Below are 23,949 nucleotides of genomic sequence, written 5' to 3' on the forward strand. Positions count from 1 at the left end.
ATCCTGGTAAATCTCTCCATATTGATAATATGCTTCCTATAACTGGGCAATCAGAACTGGACATTGTATTCCAGATAAGGCCTCAGCAATGTCTTGTACAATCTCAACACAACCTCCCAACTCCTATACTCAAAGGACTATGCATTGTAGTCAAGTACATTTTTGTATTGGAGACAGTTCAGAGAAGATATACTGGGTTGATTCCTGGGATGTAGGGGTTGTCTTTTGATAAGATGTTGTGCCTTTACTTACTGGGTTTTAGAATGCAACAAAATATCTTAAGAGGGTAGAGACGATGTTTCCTCTCATGGTAGAACCTAGAACTAGAAAATGAGGACTATGGAAAGCAGGCAAGAAAGTGAAGTAAATACCATAAGGAGATTTTCTTGAATGGCAAAGCTAGCTCAAGAGACCATGTTACTTGTGCCTGCTTCTATTTCTTACCTTTTGTTCTAAATCATGGCTCTTTTTAACAGGGTATCTAGAGCCTTTGTAAACAACTATATACCTTTACCAAGAATATTAAGGAACAGCATTGTTGAAATATTCAAGTCAAATCAGGTAGATATAGCAAAATAAAATGGAGAAAATATTGGATTGTGAGAGATGAAAAGATGAATTAAGTTAGCAATAATTAAGACAATATAAATTAATATTAGAAATGGACAAATCCAATATTTTCTGGGTGACTTTAATTTATATCTATGAAATGCATATAGGAACTTCATTCACACTTTGTTAAATTTGAATTGATAATGAGAACAAGAGATCCCATTTTCAGGAAGCTTATGGTGCAATATTACAGCTTTAAGTATAGATTGGTGCTGGCTGGGAATTTCTGTACCATTTGCAAATAAACAGTAATGAATGCAGTTAGTTATTTTCACAGTAAAGTCAGGATTCTTCATTTTAATACATTTGCTCATCTGAAATGTAATGTGCTGGATAGTAACCTTCCTAAATTGATTGAAATACATCATTGGAATCAGTGTAAATATTATAAAGCTTATGATAGTCAAATGGTTTTTAACAAGGCAGACAGATACAGTGGAATGAAGCATAATAACTGGAAACACTAGAATTGAGAAAATGGTGTTTTTTTAATAGTAAGTACCACTATACATAATGTAGGCCAATAGCAAGACTCAAGGGATAAAGAGATTATGTAGATCAGGGATTAGTGATGAGGTGATACCAAACTCAGATTTTAAAACCTTGTAGAAGGAATGTATGATAAAAATCAGACCAGAATTTCCAGCCTGAAACAATTTTACACACAGTACCAAAGAGAGTTCTGGGGATTGGTGGTGCTCAAATATTCTAAGGTAACAGGTCAATGAAGCAGCTGGTAAATGTGTGTATATAAATGCATCAAAAGTAAAAGCATCTTTTCAAGAATTACATACGATTGTTTTGCAATTTACGATTTCATCTGTTTTCAAATATAATGGCTAACAGGTCATTTTACTCCTGATAGTGGCAGCAGCAGCCATTACAGAGGCAGCAAAAATGCAAGCCTCAAGCAGGATGTGGTATTGATTTGGATTGATACCATTGAGTACTTTGTGAATAATGATGTGTTGTAAGAGGGAAGGAAACATAAACAACCCCAGAGAAGGAAGGTGGACAATTCTTCAAAATAGCTAGAGGGTGCAGAGCACTGAAAAAGACATAATTTAACTGTTCTTCGAAAGTATAAAATTCATTTGCAATTATGATTCACTATTTTCTCAACCTTCTGCTTTTGATCTATTATTTGCCAAATATTTTACAAATTTGAAATAAGGATACCAATTTAAATGTTTTAAGTTCAAATAGTTATCAGAGTAAACACAGTATAACTGAAAACATTTTTTGTCCTTACTAGTCCACTTAATGACTAAGCTCCTGAAGTGAAAGTAAATGTCTACTGCAATGCACAAAAGTAAGATGCAGATTTAATACCCATGGAGGCATTCCCTGGAATTACTGACCTTAGTCATGTTGTCATTGGAGGCATCATGAATATCCAACATCTCACCAATGAGTAGTAAGGAAAAAATAAGAAAAAGAATGTAATGTCTGCTCCCCACGTTATTGTTACATAATTCCCAGAAGTCTGTCAGGGCAACAAAGGTGGTTCCTGAAGTACAAAATACCTGTTTGCTTTATATGAGAAAGAGTGGTTGTACTCTCTCATTAGAATGTATTTATCCTCAATCCAAATTTCAATAGATACAAAACATTAGATTCATCATTCTTTTTTGGAATTTTATTTTAAGTGGCATAGCCACGTCCTTCATTTTTGGATTCTATTTAGTTCTGTCTGCATCGGTTCCATTCCCAGCACACTTGGCTTGATTTCCTTCCTGGCTATCTGACGTTATCCTATCTGCTTCTTGCATTTTAACTGCACTAAATTTTTGTACTCTTAATAAATGCTAACTGAGAGAAACACTGTACAAATAATGTGCCATTTTGCAATTTCAGTTTGAGCCTGAGGAGGGTTAAAAATTTTGGATTTCACAACACCAGCCGCAGGAACCAATCGCCTAATATGATCGGAATTTGCATCCAGTTTGGTGGAGAAAATAGTGGGTCCGAGACTAGTATTTCAACCCTTAAAAGAAAGGACACTTATGGAGTCACGAATGCAGAGCTAGCTAAAGTGAATTAGTAAATTAGGTTCATGGAAGGATCAACAAAGATTCAGTGACACACATTTAAGGGGATATTTCAGAATACATAAAATGGATACATTCCAATGAGTAAGAAAGAACAATTCTAAGCGGGGGTAGCTCTTACAATTAATAAAATTAAAGATAATATCAAACATAAAGAAATGCAAATATTTGCACAAAGATAGACAGCAGGTCAGAATATTTTTAAAAATTGACTAAAAGATTGAAAGAAGGAACAATCAAAGCATAAGAGAAAACTAACTAGAAATATCAAAAACATTGGGTGCATGATTCTACAGATATTTCAAAAGGACAAGAGTTCAAGTTTCGTATGCAGGTACAATGAGTAATTAGGAAACCTAACAGAATATTACTGTTTATTACAAGGAGAAGCAAAAACAAACGGGAGGTAATGCTTCAGTTATACAGAGCACTAGTGAGCTCACACCTGTACTTGCCACGTGATATGTAAAAAGTGTGGAAATAGTTGAGCAGGTTTACCAGGGTTTACTGAGAAAGGTTGGATAGGCTAGACTTTTCAACATTAGAGTTGAAGAGTAGTAAGCAAAATACATACAAGATCCTTCGGCGTTTTCACAGTGTGTAGGTGGAAAGTATATTTTATCTTGTGGGAGAATCTAGAACCAAGGTCATTTGTCTTAAATGGTTGCCCCATACTTTTAAACTAAGAACAGCAGAAAGGGTTGCGTGTCTTTGGAACTTTTCTCCTCAAAAGGTGGTGGAAACAGAGTCTTTGAATATTTTTGAGGCATAGATATATTCTTCATAAGCAATGAGGTTAGAAAAATCAATGGAGTAAACAGATCAGCCATGAACGTACTGGAACAGCAGTGCAGGCAAAAGGAACTGATTGTTCTATTCCAGCTCCCAACTTGTTTGTTTGCAAAAACAAAAATTGGTTTTAAACCAAACTTTTAAGAGGAAAGTTTCTAATATGCAGGGTCAAAACATAACAGTTAAGGAAATCTGACCTATGAATTGAATTTCCTTGTGCTCTCTTCCCCAGCCATGAAATCCACAGACTATTCTTTCTTCGGGCAGTCCCCAACAATCTAACTTGCAGTTTTTAAGTTTCTCCTGGCACTAGTGGATGGCCTACAAACTTCTTCCTTTGTCATTAGCCAGCTATCTCTTTGCAGCCTAACAGAAGCATTCAAATAGCAAACCCATGACAGACAGACCCAACAATTTGAATCAGCCATATGAATTCTGTTCTGTGTCTCAAAAGATCAGAATCTTTTATTTAGAAAGGTATAATAGAGCACTCCAACTTAAAATGCAAAGAGCTAATGAACATAGTTTTGAAAATTGGAAATTACATTTGACTAACTTATCAGAGTTTATTGAGGAAGTAACAAGCAACAGGGAAGTAGAATTGATACAGTGGTAATGTCACTGGAATAGTAATCCAGGATCTCAGGCGAATATCATATGGACCTGGGTTTGAATCTCACCATGGCAGATGGTGAAACTTACACAGAGTATTATTTAAATGGAGGAGAGCTGCAACACAAAAGGACTGGGTACTTGTGCATAAAACACAGACTGGAGGCAGTTCAGAGAAGGCTCACTAGGATAATCTATGGTATGGAGGGAATATCTAATAAGCAAAGGCTAAAAAGGTGGGAGTCTATTCATCAGAGTAAAGAAGAATGAGATGGATCTCATTAAAACAGATCAGATTTTTAAACGGCTTGGAAGAGTAAATGCTGAGAGCACGTTTCCCCTCATAGGAGAGTCTAGGACCAGAGGGCATAATTTCAGAATAAAAGGGTGTCAATTTGAGACAGAGATGAGGAGAAATTTCATCTCTCAGAGGTTTGAGTGTCTTTGGAACAATAGTCTTAGGGAGCTGTGGGGGAAGAATCCTTGTATATAGTTAAGGCTGAAATAGTTATATCAATAGGAGAATCAAGGGTTACAGGGAAAGGGCAGGAAACATTAGGGGTGTCAGATGTGCCATGATCCTACTGAGTGATGCAGCCGACTTGAGAGGGCCAAACGACCTACTCATGCTCCCTATTTCCTTTGTCTAAACCTGGACATCAGGAAACTGGTACTTAGGATACACTTAGATTTTCAAAAGGCATTCAACAAGGTGCCACAAAGATTTCAGTGCAAAATAAGTGTTCAGAATGCAGTGGATAGTGTGATTGGAGATTAGTTAGCTATTTTGAGGCTGAGAAGATGTGACAAGTAGAAAGTCACAGGGATCAGTGCTGGTGTCTTTATTAATTACAATATTAAGGATGTGGATGAAGAAACTGAAGGTAGGGTGCTAAATTTGGTGGCAACACATTCAAGCAGTGCAAAATTACATTGATCCCTATTTCATAGGTCACAAATAAAATAACAATACTTTTTTCCAGTTATCAGGATAATAAACTAAATACCTAAGTAGAACATAGAACAGTACAGCACAGAACAGGCCCTTCAGCCAACGATGTTGTGCCGACCATTGATCCTCATGTATGCACCCTCAAATTTCTGTGACCATATGCACGTCCAGCAGTCTCTTAAATGTCCCCAATGACCTTGCTTCCACAACTGCTGCTGGCAACGCATTCCATGCTCTCACAACTTTCTGTATAAAGAACCGCCTCTGACATCCCCTCTCTACTTCCTCCAACCAGCTTAAAACTATGACTCCTCGTGTTAGCCATTTCTGCCCTGGGAAATAGTCTCTGGCTATCGACTCTATCTATGCCTCTCATTATCTTGTATCAGGTCAGGTTTGAAACAAAACAAAAATCAATCAGGTTTCTCAATAAATACAATTATGGGATTATCAGCAAATAAAAATGTATTCAGTAAAGGTGCAATAATTGGTTAATGTACAAAGGTCAGGAATATAGAAGTATAAAAGCTTATCCCTGTTAATATCCCCAAAACACATGCACACACCTCAGGGGAAAAAAAAAATCAGATTTATCTGTAGGTGGGGTGCCTGTGAATTCTGGAAAAAGAAAGCACTTTGGCCAATCGGTTATTCTTGAAAGGTAAAAAGGCAAAGTGTGGAATGTTCTGAAGTCTGTTGCTGTGATATTTTGCATGTGTCATCAAGTTACTCAGCACACACTGTTATCTAGGAGACAGCGAGGTGTGCAGATGTTGGAGATCAGAGTTGAGAGTGTGGCCTCCTCTACATTGGGGAGACTGGACGCCTTCTTGCACAGCACTTTAGAGAACATCTCCAGGACACCCGCACCAAACAACTCCACCATCCCTTGGCCGAACATTTCAACTCCCCCTCCCACTCTGCCAAGGACATGCAGGTCCTGGGCCTCCACCATCGCCACTCCCTCACCACCCAACGCCTGGAGGAAGAACGCCTTATCTTCTGCCTCTTCAACCCCAGGGCATCAATGTGGAGTTCACCAGTTTCTTCATTTCTCCTCTGTCAACCTTACCCCATTCCAACCTTGCAGCTCAGCACTGCCCTCATGACCTGTCCCGCCTGTCAATCTTCCTTCCCACCTATCCACTCCACCCTCCTCTCTGACCTATCACCTTTACTCCCATCTCCATCCTATTGCACCCTCAGCTACCTTCTCCCCAGCCCCACCCACCTCCCATTTATCTCTCCACCCCCAATACTCCCAGCGTCATTCCTGATGAAGGGCTCTGGCCCGAAACGTCGATTTTCCAGCTCCTCGGATGCTGCCTGGCCTGCTGAGCTTTTCCAGCAACACACTGTTATCTCTCAAGCTTTGTGGGCACAGCTTGCACAGGAAATACAATCTGAAGATATTCTTTCAACCAACAATATATTCAGTTTTCACCCTAAATTGATGCAGAGGGTTGACTTTCCAGAAATTAACTGGGATTAACTGGACAGTTGTTCAATGCAATTTTTTCTCAAACTCAGCTTTTTCTTAGCAGTCTTTCCTCTAAAACAGCTGTTTCGTAGTAGCCTTGCCACCAATTTAACTGGTTCTTGGTTAGCTTCCCTTCAACTGAACCAACAAAACAAGCCCTAGTCACTGTTTAAAAACAACTCTAACAGCGAAGTATATAGTTATCGCCAATCATGTGATTTCTAGGAAGTCTTGTAAAAAAAATAACATATACAGTGAACTTTCAATGATCTCATTTAAAGAAACCATTCCAGCTGTGTGCAAAAAACTTGGAATCAATTTGTTTTTCTACAATACTTCAAGTAAAAGTACTCTGAGCAATATTCAATACAATATAAAGCACCTTTATAATAAAGTAGTTGTGAAGAGGACATAAGGAGTACGCAGAAGGATACAGATTGGTTAAGCGTGTAATCAAAATTTTGGAAGATGGAATATAATGTAGGAAAATATAAACTTGTCCACTTAGGTCGGAAGCACAGAGGAGCAGCATATTATTTAAATGGAGAGAAATTGGAGAACTCTCAGGTACAGAGGATGTGGGTGCCATGATCAATTGTGATTTATCAATCACAAATCAATAATATATTAAAAATGCTTTATTCGTATATTGTACAAGTAATATGACTGCAACAGCAGGTCAGAAGCTAGGAACCTTTCAGCAACTAACTCGCTTCTGACTCACCAAAGCCTGTCCACCATCTACAAGGCACAAGTCAGGAGTGTGATGGAATACTCCCCAATTGCCTGGATGAGTGCAGCTCCAACAATTCTCAAGACGTTTGACACCGTCCAAGTCAAAGAAGCCCACTTGATTGGCTTCACATTCATAAACATTCACTTTCTCCACCAATGCTCAGTAAGAGCAATGCGTACTACCCACAAATTGCATTGCAGAAATTCACCAAAGTTCCTTACAAAGCATCTTCCAAACCCACGACCACTACCATTTAAGAGGATGGAAACTTAGTGAAAGTTTTCCTCCAAGCAATTCTTCAAGTAGACTTGGAAATACAGTAAACTTGTTATTATTTGGTACCTATGTGCCAAACAATCAAATATTCTGAATAATCAAGAGGTCCACATAAACAATGTAACAACACACAATAAGTCATTGAAACGTAATATTATTTACATGACTGTTTTACTTTATTTACCACATAAATCACTTAAAATAATAATGCAACTTTGCCTTAACTAAAACTTACCAGCAGAAAGCACTTGCACTTTCAACTGGCTACTTGGAAATTGCAGCACATCGCAGTATTTAAGAAATTAAGTCAAAATTTAATCAACTGTTGATATTTCATGTGGTAATTTGATTGAACAAGTGCACTTACTTTGAAGTAAATAAATTTTAAAAACTACAATAATTGGATAATAGAGTAAACTTCATGATAGTTGAGGTATATAAGTATTGCCAGTTTATCATGAGCTGAAAATGTGTTGCTGGAAAAGCGCAGCAGGTCAGGCAGCAATCAAGGAACAGGAGAATCGACGTTTCGGGCATAAGCCCTTCTTCAGGAAACTGGAGAAGCCCTTCCTGAAGAAGGGCTTATGCCCGAAACGTCGATTCTCCTGTTCCTTGGATGCTGCCTGACCTGCTGCGCTTTTCCAGCAACACATTTTCAGCTCTGATCTTCAGCATCTGCAGTCCTCACTTTCTCCAGTTTATCATGAGTGCCAGTTCATAAGGAGCCTTTCATAAAGTGTGAATTAAAACAATTTTCTGTATATGTTCCTTTAGTATTGCTGGGTCAAAATCCTGGAACTCCCTCTTGTGAGTGTACATTCACAAAATGGACAGCAGCAATTCAAGAAAATAACTCACTATCAAGTTCAAAGGTAGTAGAGGTGGGAAATAAATGGTGACACAGCCAGCAACATCCTCATCCAGTAGGTGTCCAGTGAATAAATAAAAAAACAAAATCACCAAGTTTTTATGAAGGTAGAGTAAGGGATTAGGAAGGCAAATAAAATGTAATTTACTGCAAGGAGGAATAATATATAAAAGTAATGAAGTTTTATTACAGTTGTACAGAATTTTGAGAGACCTCATCTTGGTTACTGAGTACAGGTTTGGATTCCTTATTCAAAAAAAGAATATCAATGCATCAGGAACAGTTCAGGGAAGGTTCGCTTGACTAAAACCTGGGATGGGTGATTTTTATTTTACGAGGAAAGATTGAACATGGACTTCGGAAAAATGAAAGGTGATCTTATTGACACACATTAAATCCTGAGGTGACTCGACAAGGTGAATGCTGAAAAGATGTGTCCCTTGTAGGGCAGTCTAGAACTAGAGGAAGCATTTTAACAATGAAGAGTCTTCCATTTAAGACAAAGATGGAAGTCTTTTTTTTTGCTCTGAAAATAATGAGTCTTTGAAATCTATCCTCCAAAAGGCAATGGAGGTAGTTAAATTTTTTAAGCCAGAGTTAGATAGATTCTTGACAATCAAGAGTCAAGCGATATCAGATGGAGGCATGAATGTGCAGTTGCAGCTGCAATCAGGTCAACCATGTGCCTGATCTACCATTAAGATCAAGGAATCAAATGACCTCCTGCTTCTCCTAATTTGTATGTTCATACTTAAATTTATTTCCACTACACCCTCCTAAACAAGATCAGAAATTAAAGTAAAAACAAAGTGTTGCAGAAACTCAGCAGATCTGGCAGCGTCTGTGGACAGAAAGTTAAAAAGTTTTGGATCTAATGAGATTCTCCTTCTGAATAAAACTATTTGGGCAATTTGCATTTTAAAAAATTAACCCATCAAATCTAATATCTTCATTATAATGGGAGACAGAGGAAGAGAGACATTTGCTGTTAATGCCACAAAATATTGTTTCAACCTGCACAAGTATGTGTTTTTTGCCTGAATTGTACAAAAAAAAGGTATAGGCTTTGTATCAGATTTAAACAGTTTACAAGCTAGACAATTGTTACTCAGCAATTGTTGATACAAAGCTAATTGTGGGCTTCAGGAACCCAGGTTGGGTTGTGAGCTCCAAGATAGCAATGGCCAACTCCTCTTGCTTTTATTGATCTTCTCCTCCCCTCTCACCAAGGGATCACAATAAGTTTCAAAACGGGGTTACAGGAGAAACAGTTTTAGAATCAACTGAGTTTAGCATGATCACAAGAATGTTTACACTTCAAAAGAAATAACAATCTTTTAATTTTTATTGTAGATTCACACAGTGTTAAGAAAAAACTATTTTCAGTTGGCCGGAATTTACTTGACAAATATTTCACATTGTTGAGATGCCAGCGTTCAGCTCTGGAAGAGTTTGGTTAAGGACACAGCTAGTTCCACAGCATAAATCTTCAGTAGTCAGGATTAACAGCATTTGCTATATCCAGCGCCTTTAATAGTTTCTTGATATCATGTGGACAGAAGTAAAATTTATGAAGGGTAGTATCTACAATGATGTGGACTTCAGGAAGAGTCTGAGATGGATTATCCACTCAACATTTCCAGCTGAAGAGAAACTATTGAAGATGATTGTTAGGAACAGGATTTACAGGAGAAGAATGGACTTATTAAAGGTAGTCAGTATGGCTTTTTTGCAGGGGAGATCATGTCTCACAATTTGATTGAGTTTTTTGAGGAAGTCGCGAAAATAATTGAGAAAGGTAGGGCAGTGAATGTTATCTACATGGTCTTTACTAAAGTAAGTGACAAGGTCCATCATGGTAGGTGTCTCCAGGACATAAAGTCACGTGGGATCCATGATGAATTGCTAAGTTGGATACAAAATTGGCTTGGTGACAAAGGGTAGTTGCACAGGGGTGCTTTTCTAACTGGAGATCTGAAACAAAAGCATAAATTGAGCAATCTGGTAAGATCTAATTTTCTCAGTTCTGAAGAAGGGTGACTCAATCTGAAATGTTAGTTGTGTTTTCTATCCAGTGGTGTTCTGCAATATGTATAAATGATTTGGATGAAAACATTGATTAGTAAATTTGCAGATGACATGAAAATTGGAGGAGTTGTGAACAGTGAGGAATGTTGTCAAAGAATACAGCTGGATACAATCAGTTGGAAAGTTGAGCAGAAAAATGGCAGACGGCATTTAATCCAAACACGTATGAGGTAATGCATTTTGGGAGGTCAAATGCAAAAGGAAAGTATACAGTAAATAGCCAAGCCCATAGGAGCATTGATATACAAAGGGATTTTGGAGTGCAAGTGCATAGCTCTCAGAAAGTGGCAACACAAGTGGATAAAGATGGCAAAGATGGTGCACAGCATGCTTGCCTTCATCAGTCAGGTCACTGAGTTTAAGAGTTAACAAGTCATGTTGCAGTTGAATAAGTCTCTAGTTAGGCCAAATTTGGGCTATTGTGTACTGCTCTGGTCACCACAGTATGGGAAGCAAGTGGAGACCTTACGGGGATGTTGCCTGGATTAATATTTATTACCTACAAGGAGAGATTGGATAAACTTGAATTATTTTCACTCAAACATCAGAAGCTGAAGGGAAACCTAGAAGAAGTATATAAAATTGAGAGGATAGAGTGGATTGTTGGAGTCTTTTTCCCAGGGTATTTGGGGACATTGATTTAAAGCAGTAGGGGAAACATTTAAAGGAAATGTACAAGAAATGTTTTTTAACATAACAAGCAGTATGTGCCTGGAATACACTTCTAGGGAGCTGGTAGAAGCAGACACAATGGAAACATTATGGTCTTAATAGTTTTAGGCAAGACATGTGAACAGGCAGGTAATCAAGTGATGTGGACCAAGTGTAGGCACATGGGGATTAGTTTAGAATGGTATCATGGTCACAACAGATGTGGTGGGCCAAAGGGCCTATTCCTGTGCTGTGCTATTCTGCTCTATGCACTGATAATATCAATGAATATAACAAACAGCAAAAGAAATGTGAATACAAATTGCTGGAGAAACTCTGATCTAGAAACATCTGTAGAAAGAAAGCAGAGTTAACATTTCAAATCAAGTGATCCTTCTTCAGAGCTGAAGAAATCAGATCTTACCAAACTGCTGAGTTTCTCCAGCAATTTTTGCTTTTGTTTCAGATTTCCAGCATTCACAGTTCTTTCTTTTAGAAAAGATATCTGAATATTTAATGAAGACATAGAAGCACTATTAAAATATGCACACTGGCCCCAGAGCTTGCACATCCTCGTTTAATTTAGTATTGGATTGCTAAAACAAAACTACTGCCCACAGATTAACTCTGATGCTGATCCAATTTAAAAACAGAGAGGTCCACACATTTGCATGCCCACTACCTTCAGGTGAATGAAGTTTCAATGAGCACAAGACTAATGAAGCTGGCATTGCGGTGGTGACAAAGTGGTTCTATTAAATGGAAGAAGGCACTTCACTATAGACATCACTAAGGAATATTTCAAACAAACAATCATTCTGGTGACTGCTACATGTTCCTCTTCCTATAAGGCAGCTGCAGCTAGCTCCCCACGAACCTCTACGTTCTGGGGTCTTTAGACAGCAACATCAGTTACAGTCTTATAAATTACAGTTGGTCAGATAAACAATTTGGGGTGTTCTGTTGGCTCCTCTGATGGAAGGGGTTCTAACTTCAACTATCTGGTCTGGGTTACATGTGACTCTAAGCCTTATTGTGTGTGGGTTTTACTACCCATTAACCTATCAAGCCTCTCTTAACTTGCCAAGGTGAAGTGGGGTGAGCAATAAATAGGGCTATCCCTACATTTCAGAAACAATTAATTCAACAAAAAACTTTGATTCAGTATGGGTTAATTGGTAAACATGCTAATTAACAGGGAACATTAAGTTTGAATATGGAATTAGATGTAATTGCTTATTGAAATGGGCAAAATCAAATTAATCACAAAGCAAAAGGCTGCAGATACTGAATATATTAAACAAAAATAGAAAATGTTAGAAAGACTCAGCAGATAAATCAGCATGAGATCAGGAGTAAAAAATGCTGCTGCAGGTTTGGTCCTTCTTCTGTTTTTGAAAATGTCTACATCTGAAATGCTAACTTAATAAGTCCTTACAGAGATGGAAATCAAATTAATAATGAACATATTTTACTGAACACCTGGGGTTTCAAGAAAGTAAAGGCATTCCCAAAATGCTTTATGAACAAAAATGAAGTAATACAATCCCTCATTCTCAAGTCAAAATTTATTGTTGGTGAAATTAATTTTAAAATTCATACCTACATTTCCAAATCTCTCCAGTGTCTCATCCCTTCCAATTCCTATAATTTCCTCCTCTTCTCCACCCCCTACCCCAATAACCTTTTAAGGTATCTGCATTCATCTAACTCTGGCCACTTTGGAATTCACCACTGGTGTTTCACCACTGGTGAGCACATTTTCACCTGTCTAGCAATGTAAGCTCCAGAATTCCCTCCCTATTTTCGTGATTGTAACAAGATCAGCCAGGTGAACCTCAGAATGTGTTCCCTGATTGGGGCTCTTCATCTGGTCCAATCAGGGAGCCCTTACTGACAAAAACAAAAAAAAAGTGACAGCCATCCTCTTCACTCTCGGAGCTGGACTTTCCACATGTGACTTGGTGATGGGGATGCTCGCTTCTGCAGAGTTATTTCAGTGGTGACGAGAGTAAAGGACATTCCTCAAAAAATGCGACAATCTTTTTGAGTTGAGGTAAGCATTTCTGGCATCATGCCATTGTTTGGGAAGCTTGATGCATTCAACTCTGCAGAAGACTGGACTCTTTGTGGAAAGAATGCACTGGGTTTTTTTTTCGGGCAAATGACAGTGAGGCAGATGAAAAGCCATGAGTAATTCTCTTGACAGCTTGTAGACTGCAGCTTTTTTTTGGTTATTAAGAACCTAATGTTTCCTGAGGCACCAGATACTAAAACCTTTCAAGAGATGACAGATTTAGTTTAGGAATGTTATGACCCCTAGCTACCTCTAGTTCTGAGATGCTATCATTTTGACACAGCAATATGACAGCCAGGAGAAATCCATATTGGGATTTTTTGACAAGGTTAAGATGACTGGCAGAGGAACAGGACTTTGATTTAACCCTTAATGAGATGCTGAGAGACTGGGTGGCATATGGGATTAATGTTGCAACCTTCAAAAGTGCCTACTAGCTGAAGCCCAAATGGATTTCAAACAGACACTACAAAAAGCTCAGTGGTTAGCACCACTGCCTCACAGTGCCAGGGACCCAGGTTCAATTCTGGCCTTGTCCGTGTGGAGTTTGCATATTCTCCCTGTTTTTGCGTGGATTTCCTCTGGGTGCATTCCTCCCACATTCCAAAAGATGTGCATGTCAGGTGAACTGATCATGCTAAATTGCCCACAGTGTTAGGTGCACTAGTCAAGGATAAATGTAGGGAAACGGGTCTTGGTGGGTTACTCTTTGGAGAGTCAATGTGGACTTGTTGGGCAGAAGAGCCTGTTTCCACACTAGGCAATCTAATCTAAAACCCCAAAACAAAGCCAAGCTTTGGCCAAACAGTTAAAATTTTCTTAGGGATCTAGGCTGGCAAGCCATTGTAGTTGATGCCAGTATGTTGACTCCTACTAGACCTATATTGCATAAGAAATTGCATTGTCTGGTATACAGGAGAGAACACACTCTGGAAAGTCCATATACATCTGGTTTGGAACAGTTAAATTACTCAGCAACATCCAAATTAACTAATCAAAATAAATGTCTGATTAAATAGTCACCCCGTTCTAACTGAGCTCATACTGACACAGCCATTTCAGTGACTGCAAAACCACTCTTTGCTAAAAGCTAATGGAGCTAAAGGTAGACAAGTGTCCTGGCCCTGAATTAATGTATTCCAGGGTACTAAAAGAGATGGAGGGAGAAATAGCTAATGCACTTCTGGTAATTATCCAAAATTGATTGGACTCTGGGGCTGTTCAAACAGACTAGAAAACACCAAATGTGATGCAACCGTTTTAAAAAGGAGGTTGACAAAATATGGAGAATTATAGACGAGTTAGCTTAACTTCTGTAGTGGGGAAATGCGTGAATCTATTGTAAAGGGAAAAATAGCAAGACAACTGGATAGAAATTGTCCCATTGGGCAGACGCAGCATGGGTTCATGAAAAGCAGGTCATGCTTCACTCATCTATTGGAATTCTATGGAAATAATACGAACACAGTGGACAACAGGGTGTATCTAGATTTCCAAAAGGCATTTGATAAGGTGATGCACAAAAGGCTGCTGCATAAAATAAAGATGTATTGCCTTTACAAGTAATGTATTAGCATGGATAGCGGATTGGTTAACTAACAGGAAGCAAAGAGTGGGGATAAATGAGTGCTTTTCTGGTTGGCAATCAGTGACTAGTGGTGTGCCTCATGGATAAGTGTTGGCACTGTAATTATTCACCATTTACATAGATGATTTGGAGTTGGACACCACATGTAGTATGTCAAAGTTGCGGATGAGTGATAGAACAAAGTGTGCAGAGGACTGTGGAACTTTACAGAGGGACATAAATAGTTTAAGTGAGTGGGCAAAAGTCTGGCATAGTACAATGTTAATAAATGTAAAATCATCCATTTTGCAGGAATAACAGTAAAAATAATTAATCTTAATGGTTAAAAATTGCAGCCTTCTGCTGTGCAGAGGGACCTGGGTGTCCTTGTGCATGAATCACAGAAGGCTAGTCTGCAGGAACAACAGGTAATTTAGGAGGCAAATGGAGATTTGCCCTTAATTGCTAAAGGGATGGAGCTTAAAAACTGGAGGCTATGTTGCAGATGTATTGAGTGCAGGTGAGGCCACCCCTGGTGTATTGCATGCAGTTTTGGTCTCCTTACTTGAGATAGGATATGCTGGCACTAGAGGGGGTACAGAGGAGGCTCACCAGGTTGATTCTGCAATTGAGGGGATTGGTTCATGGGGAGAGACTGAGCAGATTTGGATTATATTTATTGCAATTCAGAAGAATGAGGGAGGATCATGTAGAAACTTATAAAATTATGAAGAGTCAGTAACGGATTTAAAATTTCTTTTCACACAGCTGACAACATTAGACGTTGGACACAAGATCTGGTCCTGGCAAAACTGAAACAGCTGGTGGTGATGGGGGAAGCCAAAGAGTAGTAACCACCAGAAGTGAAAGTTGTTCTTAGATCTGGAGAGACCAGATCACAGGTGAGGACATCATATTATTGTGGGGAGCAAGGTGATTGGCCTGAACAAAGTTCACCGCCACATATCTGCTGAACTCCAAAAGGATCAAAGTTAAAAATCTCACAACACCAGGTTATATTTGGAAGTCTATTTGGAAGTACAAGCTTTTGGAGACCTTTTGCAGATAGCTGGTGGGGCAGGATCATAGGGCACAGAATTTATAGTAAATTCGTACTCGTAAGTGATAACATTCATGATAGCATTAAATAAAAGGTCTCATTTAGATTGAGATGTTACGGTAAATTCCTTCCTCATAGTTCTTAATATTTAAAACACTTTACTCCAGACAGCTCTTGATGCAATGGATATATTCACAACAGATAGAATAGCTTCTAGGGACTAAGCAAGTCAGGAAATTTGGAGAAAGCTGCAGATTTTTATTCTCTATTTTCCCAGTCTATGATCATATTGCATGGAGAAGCACGTTTGTGAGGCCATAGAGCTATTCTATATGTTCTTGAGTTTGTACATTGGGATTATTTTTTAGTTATGTAGAGTGAGGTCTCTATGGTTAACTACGGGGCATGAAGGCAAAAGCAGTGTAGATTTCTTAACACACAGATAAGGAAGGACACCACTTCAACTGGGATAACACATCCATCCTAGGACAAGCCAAACAGAGACAGCACGAGAATTCCTAGAAGCATGGCATTTCAACCGGAACCCTATCAACAAGTTAGACCCCATCTAACACCCCCTAAGTAAAAGAACAGGAAATGACATCACAAACCCAAACATATAAATAGAAAGCAGGAATCATCAGCAGTACTTCGCCCGGAGGCCCACTAAAGAGGTTACCTAGAAACGTCTGGAAATGGCCTTCCAGCTCAGCGAGCAAACCTACATCCAGAACCTCAACCTGAGCTACAAATCTTCTCAAAAACTGGCTAATTTCTTAACAAGCCAACACAATTTGGGGGGGGGGGGGGGAATCCAGGCCAAAGGGCTTGCTTGGCTTTGGTTACAATCAGGGCTAGAGAATTATCAGCAAACTTTTCATGGGTTTTCTGAATATCTGGGATGAGCAAATACCATGGAAAGGATGCATATATTGTAATTCAATATTGCGTGGATGAAGCAAAATGAATGTGAAATGAACAAAGGCTTAAGTTCGTAAAATAGAAATCTTAATTTTATTTTTAAGAAATCAAATTGAATGTAAACTATGAATAAGAATTAATGCTTTTTAAATGTTGTATTTTGCTTAAACCCTTTTTTTGTCACCCGCAAAAAAATTGAAAACTTGAGACACAGATGTCACCAACATGTTAACTTTCCACGACTGGACATTGTAACTCTAAGCAAATATAGTGAGTCACCATAAAGACAGCAACTTGCGCATCACATCTGTACAACTGATATTTATTAGATTTCGACATTAAATAATGGTGGTATCTTTGACAAAGAACTACTACATATACAGATAAAAGCATCCTTAGAACAATACCACCAAGTCAAAAAGTATGATTATAGTTTCTATAATATAAAAGTGGCTTAACCAGCACCAGTAGTCTTTTCACAAAAAAAAGAAATTCCTTATTTAAGGGAAGCAACAACTGCAATTTTACGGGTACCAACTTTGTTCGAAATTTGTCAGACTGTAAAGTCAAGTGACACATCATTTCAGTATTGCAGCATTCAGTAATCTGAGTGTATTCATAAAGCCTCTAAAATTACTATACCTATCATTATGAATTTCACCGGTCACAGAATTCTAATAAAATATAGCAGCATAAATAAAGCACGTGCGTACCAACAATAAAATTAAATGCAAGTTGTTTTTCAGCAAGAAAAGCAAAACAGCTAGGTTGTTCATGTGGATTTAAGTACTCACCTATAGAGAATGATCATGCAGATCACAGGTTATCCAACAATATAGTGGAATGGATTTAGAGATGAGGGTGAAGGATTGCATCGATGAACGTACAATATGCCGGCATCCGCAGGTCAGAAAATTCATTCCAAGGTAGGGACAAGAAAGAAAGAACAGGGTTGTAATCAGACATGATTCTACAAAAGATTAAGAAAGTTAAAGAAAAGTATTTTTATTTTCACAAACAACGATAAAAAAATTAGGTTTGGTTTCTTTGGAAAAGTAGATTGTTATCATGAAGAGTTATGAATATTGGTTAGTATAGGAGGCGTGGCATACAATTCAAGCAGCAAGCTGATTGTCCAACAATAATGATTATGCTCCTAGAGATTTACCATCTGAATGACCAAACAAAAGTCTCTTTTTAGAAAGCAATAATCTAGATAAATTAATGTACAGTGAATACCAATTTGTTTTTTTTTCATTGGACAACAGATAATGACAGATATATGGGAAAGCTATGACCATGTAAATGCCAGTCTGCATTTATTGCTGACTCATCTCACTGCACTGATTATGAAGACAGCACTGTTGTAGTTTTGGTATTCGTTGTTTCATTTTCAAAAGAAGAGCAATATAACATGATTTGGTCATTCTGTAAATGTATGTAAAATTTTAACCCACTGTTTTAGTCACAAAATTGGACTTTATTTTGTAGCAGTGTATATTAGCTACAACGTGAACATCAATTTCACATCAAGAATGTTTTCCAATCCAAGCTACCCAGAATAAAGTCCACTTAAGATCAGAATACAACAAAATAATATCTGGATGAAAGATTTATAAGGAACTATATCAACAGAAATACATGGACAAAATAAACAGCTATTGATTTATTCTGCACATGCATTCAATAACAAAGTCGAATGCTGCTAATATTTTCCTGTCACATACTTAGTGTAAAAAAATACTAATAAGCAAAACCTACAGCTGCTGTAGAAGATATAATTTGCCTTTTAGGTGTATAAATTGCTAAACTGCAAAAATTACTGAGTGCTGGCTTGAGTAATCTGTAACCAAGATGTCGTACAGTATGATCAAAGTGTTCAGTAGGTTTAAACTTTTACTTATGCATTGTCAATTTAATTCCACTGCAAATCGGCGACTGCTCATTAATCTGTATACAACAATCAAAAGATCCTTTTGCATAGGTATTCATTAAAAATAAGCAACTGCAACATATTGGACAGATTTTGCTGTGGTAACCATGGGAAAACAGTCAGCGTTATTATGGCATGGGGTAAACCCCTCTGCTAATTTAAATCAGCAACACAAGATTCACCCTGTGCTGTAATCTGTTAAAATTCGAGAGGCAAAGAATTATCCCAAAAGTTGCTAAGTAAGAATTAACAACTTTTTTAAACGTCTAACAGAGAATAATTAACTAACAACTATTTACAACTCCTTTCTCTTCCCCTCTACAATACTATTCCAATTAAAAATCCCAATTATGATATACAAAAAGTCACGTTTCAAAACCAGTCAGCTAAGCAGAGTGTCCTCTGTAGATTCTTGTGTCTTCTTTTCTTCTTCTTAGGGATTTTGTTTCACAGGTCTTTGATAGATAAAGGTACCTTTGAGAGAGTGATTCTGCGGGCAGTCTGTATTGTTTTGTTTTTGTTGATGCTCTTTGCCGCTCCGGATAACTGTTCAAAACATCTGATATTTATACCCCAAAGCATTGGATTGTTTCATTGGTTTTAATATTGCCATTTCAATACATCACCATGGTCCCTGGCCAACATTCCTCTTCGGCCTGCTACAGTGCTCCAGTGAAGCTCAACGCAAATTAAAAGAATGTCAACTCATTTTTCACTTGGGAATCCAGCAGCCTTCAGGACTCCATACTGAGTTCAATAATTTTAGGGCCTGAACACTAATGCATGAATTAGTTCTTATTGTGTACATGAAAAATTTCCTTCTTTGGCTCTGTTACATCATTAAAGTGTGGGAAACAATGATGGATTAACAAAATGCTATTGCCAGTAACCTGCAATAATTGAAAACCAAGTAAAAACAGAAATTGCTAGATAAACTCAGCTAGTCTGATAGCAGCTATAGAGAGAAAGCAGTGTTAATATTTTGGTCCGGTAGCAGTTCTTCAGAACTAGTAGCATCTAGGAAAAGATGGTATATGCGCTGAAAACAGGGTTTGAGGGTGGGTATCTTCTGTATCTTTTACACACCAATGCCCCTAGCTTTTTCATCACATGGGCTTCTTTCAGCACAGCCAACCCATTTAGACATACTTATTCTCCCCATTAACACTTCTACTTTCTCCCTAGTTTACCATTATCCACCTCTTTGTCTGCTTATCTTTCTCTCCTTCTGCGCTCCATCTCCACTGATCATTTACTCCTCATCCCACCCCCAAACCCTGTCTTCAGCATAGATACCATCTTTTCATAGATGCTACTAGTTCTGAAGAACTGCTACCGGACCAAAATGTTAACACTGCTTTCTCTCTACAGCTGCTATCAGACCAGCTGAGTTTATCTAGCAATTCCTGTTTTTACTTGGTTTTCAATTATTGCAGGTTACTAGCAATAGCATTTTGTTAATCCATCATTGGTTACCACACTTTAATGCTATAATAGAGCCAAAGAAGGAAATGTTCCATGTACACAATAAAAACTAATTAATGCATTAGTCACACCTTGTTTACGGACTTCAAAATCATCTTTTCCACCTAACTTCAATCTAAACAGCCCACTAAATTTTTAGACCTTGGAATCTCTTATCTCCATTTTCATTACACTATAGTTTACATTAGCTTTGTGTCTGCTGCATCAAATAAAATAACCACACATACTATTCTCATTTCAGAATTGACATTTCAATTTAATTCATGAAATGTGCAGAGTCTGATGAGGAAAGACTGACAATAAAAGACTCGTTATAATAAATTCAAACAGAATTCAATTTTAACTTGCCTTGAATGGGAAATTAGTTATTTTCTGGATGAGATATCTTTATCTAAAGAAGCAAATCAAAATCATTGGCAGCTAGGAGCATCCTCAAGGCATCTTCTGCCTTATGCACAGGACTTGCAAAGTTCATGCAGCCTGCTGGGCATAATCGGCTCGGGAATATCACATCTTTGAAATCCATGGCAGACAACTGGTGCTGAATAATCATTGAAAGACAGATATAAATGCCAGTCACTCAGCTATTTTAAAATTAATTCCACAACAGCTAACAAATTCATTTAAAATATCATAATAATGACCACACTAAATATATCCAACAAACAATCCAAAAGTCAACTAAATAATGTTTCTACATTTCCTTTGTACCTGCCTGACCCAGTGCTCCTACTTGAAACTGGCCTCATGGTTGCAACACCGCTCATGGAAAGCTACATTTCCATGACCTTAGAATCCATCTTTGAGCAGTAGAGGGAGCTGTTGGTGTAATGGCAATTTCTCTGGGCTATTAATGCAGAACCCCATGCTAATATTCTGGGGATATGGCTTTAAATCTCACATCACAGGTGATGAAATTTAAATTCAATAAACATGTGGAAATAAGAAATAGTTTAAAGGCTACCTTATGTTGTTTGTCATTAAAAAGCCTTGTTCACTTAGCTGATCAGAGAAGTAGATCTGCCATCTTTACATGGTCTGGCCTACACAGATTCCAGACGGCAATGGGGGTGCCATTTGGACAATTCAGGTCCAGCAATAAAAGCTGACCTAGCCACCAAAGTCCACATCTCGTGGATAATTAATGAATAGTAGCAGCAATTTGAGCTGACTGGCTATGAATGCTCTATCACCACCATCAGTATGACGCACTGACTGACATCATGATCTGTCTATTCGCATATTTATAGCGCACACTCCTCACACACAACAAGACAGCATTCACTGCAAGCCATGCCCAGCACATTTTGCAGGTAGCAAAGACATTTTGGCATCAAATTGGTATTAAGAGTGTCAAGCAACATCATACTGGCCAGGTTGTTTTTTTTCAATAAAATTATGTTGGCTTAAAGGTAAGTACTTGCCAGGTCACCAAGGAGAACTGTCCTGCTTTGTTTTCTCAAAATAGCATTCTCTCTTTTATGTTTAGACAAAGGAAAAGATGTGGTCCCCAGTTTAACATCTCCTCTGACAGTAAAACACTCCTGCATTGACTAGATTTGTGTCCAGACTTAAACTAGCAACTGTTAGAGGTGAGACTGTTATCAAATGATGCAGATGACCCTGATTTAAATTAACCGGCAATAAATTAAGTATTCAGAAAGAGTAATCACCGTATGTTTTCAATTTACTTAATCTTTACAACCACCATTCTTCAATCTATTTCCACTGTTTACTGTAAATCAACTATGTTAATCAGAAGAACTGCATGCCCATCCTATACATACTATACAATCTAGACTAAGCCTTCCAAATCCTAATTGTTCAGATATCAAGATAGAAATCTGAACTGCAGTTTCAGACAAACCTCAGTGCATACAGGGTTGGCAATAATACTATTTCTCTTAAAATAAATTAAACAAAAACAGTTCATCCCAACTGAAGCAAGCTCTGCACTTTTCAATTCTCCATGACAATGGGTTCACAAATCATTCCCACTGCATTCTTATATTTAACAAGTTTGATTGGACTGTCAGCAATGCCCATTAAAACTGGTGATCATTCTACCAAACTATTCTGAAGATCTAAAACTTCTGAAGTGTGTATACAAAGTAAATTCTCCACCATAAATTGATGACATAAATACCTTCCCTTATGTGCTCTCCACCCTCACTTTCAGCAAGGTCATCCAATCAGCTGCATCTGTCACATTCTTTCTTTCCACTAATCCATCAGATCAAAGTTCCATCAATATTCCCCACAAAATTGCATCTTTTTCAAATCTCCTTCCTGTCTACGTTCATGTCTCTGAATTAATCCAATATGTCCTTCTCCTTTGACCGTATGCCCACTAGACTACAAATCTTAATGATCAACTTCCCTCCTGATCTCACATCAAATGATATTGTTAACAGTATATGCTCTTCATGTTGTTCCCTTCTATTTTAAATTTGTTATCATTGGCTTTCTCCAATGTCTTTGTAAACTGTTGTCTCATTTTCAACTTGCCTTTTCTTACCAAACTCTTTGAATGTGTTGGCACTTCCCAGCTCCATACCTATCTTTCGCTGAATCTGTCCATTCAGGTTTCTGCCTTGTCATAGAAGTAAAACAACTTTTAGCAATGCTACAAATGATATCCTATGTGACTGTGACTAAGGTAACCATTCAAAGTTTGTGAGAAGATTTGTAGCTCGGGTGCTCGTTGTTGTGGTTCTGTTCACCGAGCTGGGAATTTGTGTTGCAGAAGTTTCGTCCCCTGTCTAGGTGACATCCTCGGTGCTTGGGAGCCTCCTGTGAAGCGCTTCTGTGATGTTTCCTCTGGCATTTATAGTGGTTTGAATCTGTGGATGAGTGCCATGCCTCTAGGAATTCCCTGGCTGTTCTCTGTTTGGCTTGTCCTATAATAGTAGTGTTGTCTCAGTCGAATTCATGTTGCTTGTCATCTGAGTGTGTGGCTACTAAGGATAGCTGGTTGTGTCGTTTCGTGGCTAGTTGGTGTTCATGGATGCGGATCGTTAGCTGTCTTCCGGTTTGTCCAACGTAGTGTTTTGTGCAGTCCTTGAACTACAAAACCAACCACCCCAGCACACACAAAAGAAGTTGCATCAAGACACTGTTCAAAAAGGGCCACAACACACTGCAGCACACCAGAACTGCAAAAAGAGGAAGAAGAACACCTATACAATGTATTCACCAAAAACGGATACCCCCGCAATTTCATCAACAGATGTCTAAGGGAAAGACAACAGAACGAGGACATGCCGCAACCCAAAGGGCTAGCCACACTACCATACAACAAGAGCATTTCCAATCTGACAGCCAGACTACTGCAGCCACTAGGACTCATAACAGCACACAAACCAACAGCCACTCTCAAACAACAACTCACCAGTACAAAGGACCCGATATCCAACATGAGCAAAACCAATGTAGTGTACAAAATCCCATGCAAGGACTGCACAAAACACTACATAGAACAAACATGAAGACAGCTAACGATCCGCATTCATGAACACCAACTAGCCACAAAACGACCTTAGTAGCTATCCTTAGTAGCCACACACGCAGATGACAAGCAACATGAATTCGACTGGGACAACACTGCTATTATAGGACAAGCCAAACAGAACAGCCAGGGAATTCCTAGAGGCATGGCACTCATCCACAGATTCAATCAATAAGCACATCGACCTGGACCCAAAATACCGGCCACTGCAACGGACAGCTGGAACTGACAACCGGAAGTGGCAGACTCAAATCACTAAATGCTGGAGGAAACATCACAG

The 23,949-nt window shown here is 38.4% G+C and overlaps 1 protein-coding gene and 1 long non-coding RNA gene across 7 annotated transcripts in view; one reads left to right on the plus strand and one right to left on the minus strand.

The window, feature by feature from the left end:
• The window catches only part of LOC140469406 (disabled homolog 2-interacting protein-like), a 705,419-nt gene that overhangs the window by 423,003 nt on the left and 258,467 nt on the right, over positions 1 to 23,949 (minus strand). The gene's annotated exons all lie outside the window — the stretch shown is intronic.
• LOC140469408 (uncharacterized) overlaps positions 1 to 23,949 on the plus strand; it is a 58,375-nt gene that overhangs the window by 16,989 nt on the left and 17,437 nt on the right. For both annotated transcript variants that reach the window (XR_011956094.1, XR_011956095.1), the window contains exon 2: positions 15,531 to 15,664. This is a non-coding gene — a long non-coding RNA (uncharacterized lncRNA). The remainder of the gene's footprint in view (positions 1 to 15,530; positions 15,665 to 23,949) is intronic.

Source organism: Chiloscyllium punctatum, chromosome 49 (genome assembly GCF_047496795.1).
Source record: "Chiloscyllium punctatum isolate Juve2018m chromosome 49, sChiPun1.3, whole genome shotgun sequence".
NCBI lineage: Eukaryota > Metazoa > Chordata > Chondrichthyes > Orectolobiformes > Hemiscylliidae > Chiloscyllium > Chiloscyllium punctatum.